This window comes from Lontra canadensis, unplaced genomic scaffold (assembly GCF_010015895.1).
Source record: "Lontra canadensis isolate GAN:19392208 unplaced genomic scaffold, GSC_riverotter_1.0 scaffold33, whole genome shotgun sequence".
In the NCBI taxonomy this organism is placed as follows: domain Eukaryota; kingdom Metazoa; phylum Chordata; class Mammalia; order Carnivora; family Mustelidae; genus Lontra; species Lontra canadensis.
The window spans coordinates 8,801,225-8,813,551 of NW_022631027.1; the positions used below are offsets into that span (position 1 = coordinate 8,801,225).

A 12,327-nucleotide genomic window follows, 5' to 3' on the forward strand; every position below is an offset into this window, starting at 1 on the left:
TTATTGTGTGCAGTTTAGTCTCCCGAGGAAAGAATTTTCTTCTATTTAATCTCAGGAAATAGGATCAGCTCTGCCAAAGTATTATAGAGCCCAAGGAAACACTTCCTGTATTTAAATTAAGCAGATTTTAAATTGCTTAAAGGGATCTTACTAATTAGAATTCCAGTGGAGAAAGCTTGGGAAGGTTTCAGAGTGCTGTATCTGAATCCACTTCTCTTCCACTCCTGGTGGGAATTTTGAAGGGATTTCACGTCGTTTCCCTAGGAGGTCAATTACAGACCTACTTTCCCCAACAATTTTTGAATTCATTATTCTCAAATATCAAATACACAAAGGAAAATATAGTCTTTAAGCTCTGCTACGAGACATAGTGATTGAATCAAAGGTTTCTTAGAGTTTCAAAAAAATTTTGGTTTTCTTCATCTTTATTCAGAATAGGCTGGGAGAAGTGTGGAACCAAAAGTTTCTGAGGATATGGACTTCATGACAGCAAGCTCCTTGAGGAAATGTATCGTAACTTTTCTCACAGCAACTTGCTCAATATTTTGTACAAAATTTACATTCAATAAATGTGTGATTAAACTCACTGATATCTATTGCTTGGAAAAATACTTCTCACTTAGGTATGCTAGAGCAGCCTGACTGTTTTGGAAAAAATGGATCATGTTAGAATGTGTTTCAAGCAATCTTTAGTGTGTTTCACTTGTAGTATATCTCTCATGCCAGTTGGACCTTCTTGGTGTCAGTAGAATGTTGCTAACTAACAGGATGTTTGCTCTGGCTTTTGAACCTATCATAACTAAATTTAATAAAAGAGCTGGAAAGCAAGGGAGGCAAGCCCAAGATTAATTTCTTTTTTTTACATATGGTACATTATTATTTCCAAAAAGAAAATTATACCTAACATTGTAATTAAAGCAAATTTTCACAGACTTAATTGGCGGCAGTGTGTAAGATTTTCAATCATAGTAATAAACACTAAGTTGAAATGCTCAGAAGAGAAATAGTAAGAATAGCTGATATTTATTGACTACATAGATGAGTCAAGTTCTTAACCTTTAGGAACAGTGCCTTCTACAGCTGGGTCACATTTTCCATTTTTTTGGAAAGGTGGCCAACTATATTTTAGGCCCAACTTAATTTCTTTCAGTCCTAGGTATGTGAGGCTATATTCATTTTCATAGTCATGTTAAAGGTTTTGGAACTTTTGATAGCATTTCATCAGATGCTTCTAAAGACCTGACAGAAAATTCTGTGCCCCATTTACCTTGTGTCTTAAAGCCACATTCAGTTCTCCATTCTGGGACATCTTCAGTCATTGGACTCTGAGGAATTTGAAGAACTCACCAAGGTACTTCATTTTGTTAAATCCTCCCAGAGAGCCTTCATGTGGTATGTGGAATTTCATTAATTTGGAACTCAATGTCATTGCATTCAGACAAGGCCAGTCTAGAGGGCAGAATTTCAGAGGAATTCACAGAAAGGAGGATGCTGGAATACCCAAAGGAGGAACATAGAGGTAATATACCAATATTGTTATTTACCACACAGGAGATGAGCTCCAAGGGATTTTTAAACTATTTTAAGCCTCTTGGTATAAAAAAAGATGATAGATAAATAAATTTGTTGCATTTGGGAAAGGCATATGGTTCCTGCACTGTGACACACAATTACAAAGTTGTGAGCAGATAAGCAAGAGAGCAGAACTCACTCTCTTCCTCACTAATCTCTATGGCCGATGCATAATAAGTTTCCAATTAAGTTTTGTTGAGGGAATAAAATAAATTGCTATGAAGGAAGATTTCTTAGGACATTAGACCAAAATACCAAAAACATGATCATCTCAAAAGAACATTAACTCTGGATTTACTTGTGCAAATGAGGAGGAGAGTGTGAGGGGCGATGGGGACAAGTGATAAAATGAATGCTTGCTCCCTCAAGATTCAGTGTGTCCATTCACTAGGACACCTTACAGTATGAAGGAGGCTGGTTTAAGTAGGAATCTGTGGAGACAATAAGCTTTTGTTTGATTTTTAAAACTTGTTTGTTTGCTTATTTGCCTCCTACCCTCAGTCATGACTGCTATGTGAGAATAGTGGGGTGGGATAATCTTAGACGAGCCACCTGACTTGGATTTTTCATCTCTGAGGAAATGAGGTTATAACAGGTGAGACTGGACATCTTTTTGAGCTATTATCTTGGATTTTTTTCTTTATTTCCCTTCTCTCTTACTTGCAACTCAACTCCACATGGTTTTATTTATTTTTTATTTTTATTTTATTGGTTCACCCCCAACTTATAAAATCTCTAGGAGAATATACTTATGCTTATCTTTGCCATTTACTATTTGATTAGAGCCCAGGCACTGTGAGGTTACACCAATAATTTGTAAATTTCTCTCTGATGGAAAAAATAATCTCAAAGATTTTATTAATTACCCTAAGGACATTAACCAGTTTTGTACCTAACCTAGCAGTTTTATTAACTATCTTTCCTTTATTAGATTGCCTGTAACCCTAATTCCTCAAATGTGCTTTGTTTTTATTTATTTTTTATTTTTATTCAAATATAATTAACATAGTGTTTTATTAGTTTCACATATACAATATGATGATTTGATAATTCTATACATTTCTCAGTGCTCATTAAGATAAGTATACTCTTGTTTTTTCAAGATTTTTAAATTTATTTGTCAGAAAGAGAGAGCGAGAGAGAAAGAGTGTGTGCATAAGCAGAGAGTCTCAGGCAGAGGGAGAAGCAAACTCCCTGCTAAGGAAGGAGCCCAATGTAGGACTCAATCTCAGAACCCTGGGATCATGAACTGAGCCGAAGACAGATGCTTAACCAACTGAGCCACCCAGGCGTTCCAAGTTAAGTGTACTCTTAATGCCCTTTTTGAATGAATTGTGTTGTTTATATGTTGGTATACACAGAGTTTCTGATTTTAAGACTTACTTGCAAATGGAAAGAACACAGAAAGAAAATGAGAGATTGATTAGGGTGGGGTGGTGATATATAATGGGGCAGTTGAAGACTGATTCTCTCATACCTTATTTTTAGGAATTTAATAAGATGAAGAATGGATTCCCCAACAGGAGAGACAGAACAATGGATTTCTCTCCATAGTTAAGATGTTATATAATGTTCTTGGAAAGACCTGTGCGGATCCCAGCTCTGGCAGTCCCCACGCCGGAGGGCTTCCCCTAGCTGCCTCCTGTTCCCCACCTTGATTCATATACCTGACAGGGTGGCAGCACACTGTTCCCTTCTAGAAGTCTTGGGACCAGATTCTCAAGATGGATTGGTCTTTGAGAGAGAGAGAGATCAACAGGCTGTCATAGCCCCTCAGCTTACATTTGTCTCTCTATTTATTTCTCTAGGTAGGGATTTGCTTTTCCTTCTTTTAGGAATTACCCTATTGGGACAAACAGCTATTGAGTTATATGATGGAGAAGAAGGGTTATCAAGTTTATTGGTCTGAATTCTCACTTTTGGAAAGCAAGCTATCCTGCAATTACTTCAGATACCAGGTCTAAGTTTCATAAAGTTAAGCTTATTGAGTTGTGAGGTGTTTTTTTCCAGTGAGCCCTAGACTGTGTATGGAATACAGTAACATGTATGTAACATCTGAAAAGTCATTCCTTTAAAAATTATGAATAGCACCTTATTGTATGTTAAGAGCTTCATGGATTTTTTAAAAAATATATTTTCAAAAATTTGATTAAAAAACACAAGTTAGCTATATCCTCCAATGAATTAGGAAACCCATAATACTGTTTACTTGGGGCTGAATTAATTCCCAGTATACCTGTCTGCTTCTTGGGTCATACTGTATCCAGTCACGGTGGAATACTAGTGGGACTGCAGAGCTCTACCAGAGAATCACAAACCAGAACCAGGAATCCAAACAGAAATGCCCAGGTATTCTCAGTAGAAGAAGTCTTGGCATGCAGAAGATGCTCAATAAACATTTACTGAAAGACTAAAGCGGAGGAAATTGCTAAGAGCATGGCGGAGTTGAGGAGGTTCCTGGCAACTTTATAAAACATGGCACAAGTAAACAATTACTTCTTGCAGGAAGCCATAGCGCAGAGGGATTGAGGCCGGTGAACTAGGTGCCATAGATCTAGTTCAGCCTTTGCTACAGACTTGTGTCTGTGGGCAAGATAGTTCAACTTCTATGAGCCTCAGTTTCCTCTCTGTAAAAGGAAGTGGTTTTCAAACTGTGGTTTTCCTTTTTCAAACTAAATTTTTTGAAGTATTCTAATGTACACAATAGGAAAAGTGGACCCTCTTGGGTTGACTCAAGGAAGGCAGACTGTAGCTCTGACTGCTGTGCCACCTATCTGACCCCCATAGCACACAGTTTGAAAGACACTGAACTTCACCTATGAGGTCCTCTCCCGCCATGACATTTGTGGGTGGTGTCAATAACCAATACTATAAGCAGCTGTCCAGAGGCCAGAGGAGGGCACTCGAGGACATATTTTGAGAAATACTACTTTAGAGTGTCATCTTCTCCCTTAAGCCATATTCTGGCCCCTGTGGTCTCTAAGTCAGCATCACAATCCATGTTGTCCCCTATACCTAAACCCTAGGGATTATCCAAGACCGCCCCCCAGTGCCCCTATCCACTAAGGCACGAACTGCTCTCGGTTTTCATCTCTGAATATTTCTGAAACCTGCCATTTCTTCTCCAACTGCACTACCACCCCTAGGATGCAGGCCTTTATCCTCTTTCTCTTGGACAATCACAAAAACTTTCACTAGTCTTCTGACCTGCAGTCTCAGGCCATCCCCTTCTGTGCCACTCCTTAACAGAAGTCTTTTCATTGTTCCCATGGCCTAAAGGACAATCCCAATCTCCTTCAGAGGGCAGGTGGGCTCTCCATGACTGGATGGACCTGCCTCCCCAGCCTCTACTCACATGTGCCATCTTGTCCTTTATGCGCTGGCAGGATCAAACTGCCCAGAGTTCTTCAGATATACTGCGTCCTGTTACACCCTCATCCTTGGGTCCTAGGGATTCTCCTCCTATCTTGCCCTCTACCTTTCTTTTCTATAGCTCCTTTATAGTTTCTTTAAGATGTTGTGCAAGTGTTATCCCTACATAAGGCCAGCTAAGGGCCCCACTCTGTCTTTTAGGACTCTGCTTGCCGCTACCACACTGTGTTAAAGTTATCCAGATAGATATAGTTCCTCCACTAGATGTAACTCATTGGAGACCAGTGTTATTTCTTTTTATACCTCTTATTCCCCTGTGTCAAATACAGTGCCCATGAGCTTCTCACTATGCAGCCTGTTTTGGGATTATCTCTGGTCTCAACACATCAGCTCACTGATTCGGCTTCCCGTGAGATTAGTCAAGAGATGTAAGTGAACTCAGGGGCAAGGGAAGGGCTAATGTAAAGTGTAATACTTGCAAAATTAAAAAAAACCTTTTCATATAAATGCTATTCTAGTATTTATCATAAAGCTGTTCAGAACTTTCAAAGTTCTGTTTGCTTTCCATTTTAATAGTCTGCGTCATTTAAGAAGAGAAAAGTCAAAATACACAAGTGAATAAATTTACTCAAGTAAACCTTTGGGTATTTTGAGTAAATTGCCAGTTGTTCCTTTGTCTTAGCATCAGCCTCATGGAGGGTGAATGCCTACCATGTCCCCCAACCCTGGCACCCTCAAGGATCAGGAAAGCAAGCTTCTTCAGTATGTAATTCTCTCTTTCCTTGTCTAGGACCAAGGCTACCTCTAGCCTATGTGGCACCTTTGTGTGAATGAGGAAATGGCAACTCCTCGGCAGTGATGCTGCCCCAAAGGCACAAGGTTTAGCAACAGAACCATGACTTTGTGCTAAGACAAGTGTGGACTATCCTCTAGGCAGATGGCCCCATAGGAAGGGAAGCTGGATTGGAGCACCTCTACCAGGCACCTTTATGAAAGGTGCAGACATCCATGCCTAATGCAAAGAGCCACACATTTCCTCCTTGTCCTCAAATGATAATCTGTGGCTGCCCACCAAGCAGGGAAAGGAGTAGACTTCTCAGAGAGACTGAGAAGCATTTTGGTAGGTTTGCTTGTTAAGTCTAGCTTGCCATTCTGATGGGGCTAGATAGTGGCATTCTGTGGTGCTTTCTGAACATGACCCAGAGAAATCCCTTCTTTGCATAGGATTGTCATTTTGTAGAACTCATTTTGCTTAGTGACAAAGCTGATTCTGTCACAACATGAGCCAAACAAAATGGTGATCACTGGCTCACGCGTGAGGGGTCACTTCATTTCCACACACTCTGTGGTAAGCATTGTTCATGAAGTGTTAATTATTGGTCATCATGAATAAAATGAAGGTGACATTTGAGACAGATGTTTATTGTTTGCTACATATATATATATATATTTTGTCAAAACTCCAGCCACAGAAATTGGCCAAAATTACCATCACAAAGCACAGCTTTTGTACATTCAGGGCTTCATCCTGATCTCTGACCTGTAGGAACAGTGTGCAGGTGTGGTGATAGACAAATGGACAGACTTTTCTTTTTATTGACAAGAGGGATGAAGTTTCTTGAACAACTGTGCTCAGGCTGAAACAACTGCTGAGTTCCACCAGGGGCTGCTGTTGAACTTCTAAAAAAAAAAATCATATTTTAGAGAAGAAGGGGGGGTGATGGTGGATGGGGGGGGGGGGGAGGGGAAGGGGGTAGAGGAATAGAAAAAAAAAATCTTGGAAGGAAACCTGACATTTCTGTTGAAGGTGGAGGAACATGCTTTGCTGATGCCACACGTGGAATGTTTCGGAAGTGTCAGTAATAAATACTTCTATCAGAAATTTTCTCATTCTATACCTCTGCATATTATACCCCAAGGAGAGTCATACAAAGACATAGCTGTCAGGGTCTAATTTTGGATCTGAAAACTATGGCGGTTGTCAGGCATCATTTCCCATGTGTGATATTTATCTCCTCTCACAAACAAACTGAGTGCAGGGTTTTTAATTAATTTCCAAGTGTCTCCCATGATAATTTCCCCCCTAATATATTAATACGATGATTTAAACCTTCATTCAGAGGCAGACTTTTGGTTGGAAATCACTAAAGGCTTAGACGGTATTTAGTATTATCAATAAGTTACACGTTCGTTGGTTTGCAGGGAATCAATAAAGTTGCCCTTTCCTCATTCTTATTTTTAGAGGCATCAGTGGGATTGTATCTCTTTTTGAGTATATTAAGGAAATCATGAGTGAGCTGATTTTGTTATTTTTTTCTTGTGATTGGAGGCAGTTCTGAGGCTGCTCCCCTTCTTGCTTGTGGTAGAGTTACTTTAAGAAAAGTTCTTGATTTGATGAGAAGGGAGTGAATTTTCTCCTGTAAAGTATTCCCTTCAGAGAAACTTGATTTTTTTTTTTTCTTAAATAAAGGACCCAGAAATAGACCATAGAAAGGGGCATATCCCTGAAATGTATAAAGCAGTTGGGGACAGCAAGTGAATTCACCCCTTCTTTCCCTGCCATATCTCCCTCTCAACAGAAAATGTGGAATAAAAAGCATAACATCATAAAAATTCTAAGGACAAGAGGAGGATGGAGTTATAATTCATGTTTCTTAAATATCATGTTTTTAAAAGAAATGAAAATTAAAAAGTTGTGTCTTCTATAGGAAGTCACATTTGGTAGAATTTTATTTATTTATTTTTGGTGATACTTATATCTTTATTATTATTATACTCTTAGCTAAAATGTTACCCCAAATTTCATCAAGATTTTTTTTTCCTCAATTCACCTTTAAGGTATTCGATTACTGGGGTGACAGGGCAGTCCTCGAAGAAATGTTTATCTTTCTCTGAAAGGGACATTCAAACACATTGAGAAAATCATGACAATAAAAGGTAAATTCCCACAGTCTTACATGCATCTTCTAATTATTGACAATCAAAATATTAAATTCTTGGAAATGCATGAAAGTCCTTATAGGACTGCAGCTTACATTTGTTAGTTTTTTTCTGTATGAGGATTTATTTCTTTCTATTTTATTTATTCCTCTCTCCCAGCTCCCAGCACCTTCTATGCAAACGCTTTCCCTAGGTCCCTTAGGAAAATTTAACAACCAAATATCTACCTAGTGAGAAAGGAATTTTTTAAGCTTCAATTGCTCTGTTAATAATTTGTATTTTTTTTTTCTGTCTTGCAGTTTCTCTGTAAGCACCACAAAAATCAACTTTTTAAACACAGATTGATTCTGACAATTTTTATTTTACTAGATTTCCAAGAATTGGTACAGAAATGCCTCTTAATTGAAATAGTTCTCCTTTTTGGCTTTTATTTTATTGTCCTTTACTTCTTGACATCTTGTACATTAAATCAGAGGCTGTTTTAGAGACGTGAAATGACAGCTTTTTCAGAGCCCGACTCTGGATCCTGATAGATCTGCACTTCTCAAAGCAGACAGGCTGCTCTCCACAGCCTGCGAGAAGCTTCCTGCGCGATGGGCGCGTCACCTGGAAACATAACCATAAACTGCAGGTTAATCACCAAGGACCGACTCGTGTCAATTCCCCACTGCCCTGCTTCCCATCTAAGAGGAATAAAGCCAAGAACTATTTTTTCCCCCTCTCTGCTATTTAATTTAACAGAATCTGGGCTCAACTTTAGTTGGAAATTATATTTCCTCTCAACCACAGTGGAAAGGCTACTCATGTAATCTGGTAGTGTGTTGTAAAGAAAAATCAAAGTGCCCTCATGGAAAATTTTCCCCGATTACATCTTCCTGTGATGAGAGAACATATAAAGTGAATGAGATGTGACACAGGCATGAACAGAGAACCCATTTGTTACACTGAAATTCTGAGAAAAATGCTATTTTTGTTACTGTGATGTTTTGGAGTTAGAAGAGGGTTATTTGGGAAAAAAAATGTGTATTTATATCAGAGTCAAGAGGAATAAAAATGAGACAGGATGCGAAAATATGATAGCACAGGAAAGCACAGCTCCACAGACCAAACCAGTCCTCGTTCAAGGTAGCAGGCAAACATCTTATAGCAGGAACGCTAACAAGATGAGCATTCTGGATTTGTTTTTCAGTTCTACCTAACTCTTTGTAACTTTACAATGTAAGATTCAGAAATTGGAGCCAATTACCATAATATGTGGTGGTTTGGTGGGAGCATGTTCTACATCAGACAGTTAAAAGGTTTTATTGCTATTAGGAGCATGTTAATGCCCTTGATAATGTCTCTACTTGCTTTGTAATGTCTCTCGTTGAAGTATAGGATTCTTTTATCTTCTTATTACATTATGCAAAAACTTGAATTGAAAAGATATTTGCAGGAACATTTAAAGTAGTGCATCAATCAGCTTCAAAGAAGAGAAAATGTTCTCGGAATAGCTTATAAAAGGATAACTGTCAGTTTTATTTTGGATGAACAAAGGCGGCAACGTAAAAAGCACTTTATTGTAAAAGCATACTGTGCAATTCAATAAATATGCCATATAAATATAAAAGAGAAGAAAGTTCATAATTATCTGATGACTTAAATGTAATTTAAGTAATACTTATAAAATGCATCTAACAGTGAAGTACTCTTTTTCGGTTGGGTTCCGAGTTCTAGCCTCTAAGCCCCCATCAGGTGATAACTTAAATTTCTCTCTCTCTCTCTCTCTGATATTATAAGGATTTGAATGGATTAGTCATGGTCCTGTTTTTAATATATCTCAGAATGATACAGAAAGGAGTATGTGTGTGGAAAGCGTTAGCAAAATTTTAACAACCACTTAATGGTGCAAGCTTTTCAAAATGATTTGTTCTTGTCTGCATGGTATTCAATTGTTTCGCATCCTGTCATTGCTCCTATAAGACAATTTTGAATTTGAATCTAACTGTATTGTCACTTGAAATAGCATTTCCAAGTGTTTTGTGTTTGTTAGGTAAATCTATCAGCATTGTAACTGCTGGACTTTCTGAGTCAGGGGTGTTTGTTACTTTGTTACTTTCTACGGGAGGATACTTGTACCCTTCCTTATATCTAGAAATATATATATATATATATATATATATAATATATATATGTATATATGTGTACAAATGTATATGTATATGAAATATATATATGTATATATATAAATGTGTATATACACACAGACACACAATTTTAGAAAGTTGACTTTTAACTGTAAATGCTAAATATATAACCTTATTTTCAAATGTGTTTCCCAGGTGGTAAACTTGAGCCTGAAAAATGCTGCAGAGATGACTCTTTGACAAGGTTTAAAAATCTACAGTTTGAACTGTCTATTAAAGAGAGTATTCAGATCCAGCAAATGGAAAACATATGTAAATTTTCAGAATAGGGAAAAAACATCTCCAGAACTCAGTTTTTCTATAATTTATGTTTCTACACATATCTGTACACATCTAGGCACAGACAGCTCCCTGCACATAGAATGAACTGGATAAATATTTGTTAATTAAGGTTAAAATATAAAAAGAAAAATATCCCAATCAGTAAAACTCTGTTTTCTGTTTTGTCACCTGACAAAGAGATACTAATCTCTTATTAAATAGAGGAATGGACATTTTTCCCGGACTCAGGCCTTCTTAAGATTCAAAAAAACTTCACTTGAAGTCAAGTAACCAGCCTAATTCATTCCCCCACACTGTTGTCTCTTATAAAATTATATTGTTCGTAACTTTTCTAAGAAATAATCTTCATTTATTTTAAAACTGTAAATATGACACCTTGTAATAAAAAATCAATTCATAACTTTATTTGTAACATCATTTTGCTAGCAACTGATTTCTCTTCACTATTGTATATGACGCCTAATTCATTAAAATAATGTCCTCATTTCAGTGGGTTTCATTCAGACTCTGTAGAAAACAGACCTCAGTCTGCTGGTACTCTCTGATATACCCCATTTTCTCATCCCTTCTTTCTCTCGGCCTGTTTGGGAACACTCTCATTTTGAAAGTACAAGGAAAATTATCTCATAAAAGAAATTTAATAACAAAAGAACTTTTGAGATTTCAGAAACGTAGAATTCTTAAGTTATTGAACTATGGGAAAATCCGTAATTTATAACCAGCAAGTTAGTATGTTGTACACATCTGTGTACTGTTTCAGAAAATAAAGGTTGTTACTATAGCAACTGCCACATAATATGGAACATACGTTATTTGTGAGATGCCAGGCTTCGTGTTAAAAAAAACAACAACTCCCTCCTCATGGCTGCTCACTGATGTTTCAAGGATTTCCACCTTTTCCTTTACTATTGTAAGGGATTCTCATTTTAATACTGTTATTTTAAATATTTTTCTTATTTTCAATTTCCTATGCTTTCGAGTTTGTTGGCTAAATTAGTAAGTTTACATAGAGTACTTCCAGATTTGGTGACCACTACTGAGACATTCTCTCCATCTTATTTTGATTTTTAAGAAATTCTAATTCATTTTTTAGAGCAATAAGTATGTAGTAAGGATACATATAGCTACTATGAATACACAGGTGATATGTCTATTAACAGTTTATTTGGCCCTTTCAGGGTTTCGTAATTATGTATTGTGCAACCATTGTGGTATTTGACCCCCTTTTTATAAAAGTAAAAATGTCACAAAGTATGTATCTACTTTATGGATATCAAATGTGTTTGTATGTCAATGTTGCATGTCATACTTAATTTCATTTCAAGCAATTGTTCAGACAGCACTGGTCATTTTATGATGACAAAACTTAACTCCTCTGTGAAGGATAGATTTCCAGTCTTTCTTGGTAAATGGTGTGTCAAAGAACAAGAAAGTTGACCCAAAATTCAGAAATTTCAATTTTGGGAGAGATCCTTTTAGTTTTATAGCCAGAATAAAGAATCCATAAAAGAAACAAGGTAATAATGTAAGAAAGGAGCTCCTTTGATATGTCTGGTCAAGGCTTCAGGATGTCCAACTAGTTTGAAGTAGAAGTCTGAAAGTAACTTGACACTTAGAACAATGGTTTTTGACTCTTATTGGGTCTGCTTTGTGGCAGAGATTTTTGATATGTAGATCTGTCTGATATGACTGACTTTCTTGTGCGTGGTGACTTCTTAGTCCAGATTTAATATATAATTATGATCATGATATATGTATCTTGTCAGCTTGGAGGTCCTTGGGGGCAGTTTCTGAGTTCCCTGTGGCACCAGAGGGGATGCTGGGGACTAGCTCTCCTTAGAGACAAGTACTTCTCTATCTTCAGAGCGCTCTGGGTCATCAAAATACACCATATCAAGCCTAAAAGCAAAACACTTCTGGTGAAAATGGCAGAATGAATAATTCTTTCCTTTTTTTGGGAAAAAAACAAAACCAA

At 37.3% G+C, this 12,327-nt stretch overlaps 1 long non-coding RNA gene across 1 annotated transcript in view; it reads left to right on the forward strand.

Moving 5' to 3' along the window:
• Positions 1-9,609, forward strand: part of LOC116873388 — a 47,404-nt gene extending 37,795 nt beyond the window's left edge. The window contains exons 3-4 of the long non-coding RNA XR_004383805.1: positions 7,783-7,881; positions 8,184-9,609. This is a non-coding gene — a long non-coding RNA (uncharacterized LOC116873388). The remainder of the gene's footprint in view (positions 1-7,782; positions 7,882-8,183) is intronic.
• The last annotated feature ends 2,718 nt before the right edge of the window (positions 9,610-12,327 follow it).